At 37.9% G+C, this 4,744-nt stretch overlaps 1 pseudogene; it reads left to right on the top strand.

The window, feature by feature from the left end:
* The first annotated feature begins 1,578 nt into the window (after window positions 1–1,578).
* LOC144251388 (transcription factor Sp3 pseudogene) lies at window positions 1,579–3,137 on the top strand (annotated as a pseudogene).
* The last annotated feature ends 1,607 nt before the right edge of the window (window positions 3,138–4,744 follow it).

The following is a 4,744-nucleotide window of genomic DNA, read 5'->3' as shown; positions in this document are numbered from 1 at the left end:
GGAAGTACCATTAAAATAGAAGAGACATCAGTAAAGGGATTGTACTTATATGTAAACAGGGAGAAGACTTACTTTAAAAAGTTTTGGGATAACATCATGCAAGTTGCTTAGCACTTTTACAGTTGCACTCAATAAAAACTATTATGTTTAACTAAGCTAAACCAGCACATTTTTACATTGGGAATAAATATGTCTCATATGAAATTGAGAATATCTGTTATACAAGGTAAATTAATGTTTAATCTGGTTTTGTTTATATCTCCCTTATTGAAGGATTTTTTTAACTTCTCAATCAACAGTGTAAGAAGCACTCTCAAAACAAATGGGTATTTTCTTGTCTTACCAAATGATAAATGTGAAAAAAAAATGGATAAAAATAATAGGAAACTTCATCATAGCAAGTTATTCCAGTAAAAAAAATTCAGTGTAATTGGAAACAAAATCATTTTTATTTTAAACTAAGATTTCATCCTGTATTCTGGGACCAAATTATTGCTTTTTGGAAAGCAATATGTGTACCCTTATATGATATAAAAACATCTAAAGAATAAATTTTTCCCTGCCCAACATGAAGGATGGCATTCTATGCTTCTTGTTCAAAAGAATACCATTGGGGTGGGGGAGGGGAAGGGGCCTTGGTCGGGGCTGGGAGTAATTTCCCCACGGCCCGCGGACCCCCCTCCCTCTCCTCCCCCCGCCTTCCCCCCCTCTCCTCGCCCCCCCCCGCCTTCCCCCTCCCGACCCCCCCCCTCCGCGCTGTGCCTGCAGCTCCCGAAAAGCCCGTGAAAGGAGGAAATGGCTGCCTTGGACGTGGACAGCGGCGGCAGCGGTGGTGGTAGCCACCGCGAATATATGCAGCAGCAGCAGCAGCACGGAAAGGGCGCGGTGGCGCCGTTGGCGGCGGCGGCGGCGGTGGCGGCGGCGGCCCAGGACACTCAGCCGTCACCGCTTTCTCTGTTGGCCACTACCTGCAGCAAGATAGGGCCGCCATCGGGGCGATGAGGTGGAGGCGGCTGCCTCAGCCGGGCCCCAGATGCCGCCACCAGAGCGTCAGGTGATTTGGCTTCTGCCCAGTTACGAGGAGCACCAAACTGATGGGAGGTTTTGTCAGCCACACCTACAACTATAAAAGATGAAGCTGCGAATTCTTTTAACTTTTGTTTATTGTGGAAGGTTTTAATTTCATCTTCTAACCTGAAGCTTAATTTCGCCAGATACACGATTCTTGGTTGGAGCCCATTGTCTTTCAGTGTTTGAAATATGTTATTCCAGGATCTTCTAGCTTTCAGAGTCTGTGTTGAGAGATCAGCTGTTATCCTGATTGGTTTACCCCTAAATGTAATCTGCTTTCTTTCTCTTGCAGCTTTTAAAATTATCTCCTTATTCTGTATGTTGGACATCTTCATTATAATGTGTCTAGGTGTGGATCTCTTATGATTTTGCACATTCGGTGTCCTGTAGGCTTCTAGGATTTGGGATTCTGTCTCATTCTTCAAGTCTGGGAAGTTTTCTCGTATTATTTCACTGAATAGACTGTTTATTCCTTTGGTATGGAGCTCTGTGCCTTCTTGTATCCCAATGACAAGGACTGGTGAGCGGGTTAATCCTGATATTAATGAAACTAATACTGATACAGATTTATTTGGGCCAACATCCTCTTCATCACAGTTGCCTGTTACGATAGATAGTACATGTATATTACAACAAAATACAAATAGCTTGACTAATTCTAGTGGGCAAGTTCATTCTTCAGATCTTCAGGGAAATTATATCCAGTCGCCTGTTTCCGAGGAGACACAGGCTCAGAATATTCAGGTTTCTACAGCACAGCCTGTTGTACAACATCTACAGCTTCAAGATTCTCAGCAGCCAACCAGTCAAGCCCAAATTGTGCAAGGTATTACACCACAGAAAATCCATGGTGTGCAAGCCAGTGGTCAAAATATATCACAACAGGCTTTGCAAAATCTTCAGTTGCAGCTGAATCCTGGAACCTTTTTAATTCAGGCACAGACAGTGACCCCTTCTGGACAGATAACTTGGCAAACATTTCAAGTACAAGGGGTCCAGAACTTGCAGAATTTGCAAATACAGAATACTGCTGCCCAACAAATAACTTTGACGCCTGTCCAGACACTCACGCTTGGTCAAGTTGCAGCAGGTGGAGCCTTGACTTGAACTCCAGTTAGTCTAAGCACTGGTCAGTTGCCAAATCTACAGTTACAGTAAACTCTATAGATTCTACTGGTATACAGCTACATCCAGACAGTCCTGCAGATATTAGGATCAAGGAAGAAGAACTTGATCCTGAAGAGTGGCAGCTCAGTGGTGATTCTACATTGAATACCAATGATCTAACACACTTAAGAGTACAGGTGGTAGATGAAGAAGGGGACCAACAACATCAAGAAGGAAAAAGACTTCAGAGGGTATCTTGCACCTGTTCCAACTGTAAAGAAGGCGGTGGAAGAGGTACCAATCTTGGGAAAAAGAAGCAACACATTTGTCATATACCAGGTTGTGGTAAAGTCTATGGGAAGACCTCACATCTGAGAGCGCATCTGCGTTGGCATCTGCGCCCTTTTATTTGTAACTGGATGTTCTGTGGCAAAAGATTTACTAGAAGTGATGAATTACAGAGGCACAGAAGGACACATACAGGTGAGAAGAAATTTGTTTGTCCAGAATGTTCAAAACGTTTTATGAGAAGTGACCACCTTGCCAAACATATTAAAACACATCAAAACAAAAAAGTTATCCACTCTAGCAGTACAGTGCTAGCTTCTGTGGAAGCTGGGCAAGATGATACTTTGATAACTGCAGGAGGAACAACACTTATCCTTGCAAATATTCAACAAGGTTCTGTTTCAGGGATAGGAACTGTTAATACTTCTGCCACCAGCAATCAGGATATCCTTACCAACACTGAAATACCTTTACAGCTTGTGACAGTTTCTGGAAATGAGACAATGGAGTAAATATTACACAAATACTTATTCATTGTGGTTATTTTTATACAGTAGTGAGAAGAATATTGTTCCTAAGTTCTTAGATATCTTTTTATTGATGTGCAAAAATTTTTGGATTGACAGTAACTTGGTTATACATGACACTGAAATGCCTTACTTTGTATGATATTCCATAGTATATTAAAATGCTAAAATTACATGGGTTTTGTAAGTACTTTTGGAATCTAGAAGAAATGAAATTTTACCAAGTTATATAAAGAGAAAATTGAAGTTAACAATGCGAATGGTAGTCTAATCAAATGCATCAATCCTGTGTGGTTTAGTGTAAAAATGAGAACATGTTGGTATTTATCTATTGTAAGATAAAAAAAAAGTTGGTGGGTGAAAGAAATCATGTTATGATAAAAATTTTTGTAATTTTCTTGATGACTGGAATTTTTATTATGCATAACTGACAAATCAAGTTTCCAAGCAAATGTTACATAGTGTAGGCTTTACTTAGCTTATCAATTTGTCAATTTGAAGCTAATTATTTTAATTAGGTTAACTATGTACAATATTTTAAGCATTACTCTTGTAAGATTTTGAAAACTACATTTTAACATGGAACTCTTGGGATAGTCACCTTTTAAATCCTGTTGAAAAGCCATGTTTAAGATTTAATTTGCCAAAATAATGTCTCGTTAATATTCTTTCAGTAACGAAGTTGGGCAATATGACCAATGTTTAAAAAAAAGTTTAAAATGTATAGGTTGAGGCATTTGGGTGGTAAGAAAATGTTATAGTGAATTAGCCCTTTTCTTGAATATTGGAGGACCAAAAAAAAAAAGAAAGAAAAATAAATAAGGTGTATTGCGTCTTAGCAGTGATTTTTATCCAATCTTGTTTCCAAAGACCATGTCTGCCAGGGCCTTAAAAGCCATCATATAAATTACCAATAAAGTATAACATATGCAAACATAACAAAATCACTTCCATAGTGACAATACTCCAACCATATGGATATTAGTCATAGAAAACTAGACGTTTTATGATATTTTTTAAGTTTTTTTTTGTTTTTTTGTCTAGGTAGTCAGTCTGCACTTAAATATCAACCATTTTCCTTTTCTTTGCTTCTTCCCTTAAAATTTGTATGTATCCAATACATTTAATTGAGAAACGTATGTTTTTATTATGCTGTATTTTCTTTTTATTTTTTAATTATTGTTTATATTTTCAATTAAAAATGTACAAAATAAAGTTACATTGCTGGTCTTGTAAGAGCTATACAATTTTTCTAAATGTAAACCTATACCTGCAGCAGTTTACCTATTTCAGAAATTTGAAATTCTGTTCATTTGTTATCTTTAAGACCACCTCAGATTTAAAGGCTACCTTATTGTATGTTTCAAGTGTATTATAACACTTGATATATACACACACACACACACACACACACACACACATATATATATATATATATATATATATATATATAGAGAGAGAGAGAGAGAGAGAGAGAGAGAGAGAGGGGGAGGGAGGGAGATGGGCACAGACATAATGATAGTTTGACTTGTTTTTAAACTTTACATTAGTGTAAAAGTGTAAAAGTGATATACATTGAGTATAAAACACACTTCTGATTCTGAATTTTTTCCTTTTCCATAGTTAATCATATGTGGTATGATAATCTTTTAGGATGCCGGGCAGTGTCAGCAAAGATGCAGATCCCAGTCAACCACACCATCTTAAGGATAAATAACCAACATTCTGAATTGTACTGTATTGGTAGGCTG

The sequence above is a fragment of the Urocitellus parryii genome (assembly GCF_045843805.1).
Source record: "Urocitellus parryii isolate mUroPar1 chromosome 13 unlocalized genomic scaffold, mUroPar1.hap1 SUPER_13_unloc_15, whole genome shotgun sequence".
In the NCBI taxonomy this organism is placed as follows: Eukaryota; Metazoa; Chordata; class Mammalia; order Rodentia; family Sciuridae; genus Urocitellus; species Urocitellus parryii.
Note: the sequence above shows the minus strand (reverse complement) of the source record. Positions and strands in the feature narration are given on the sequence as shown.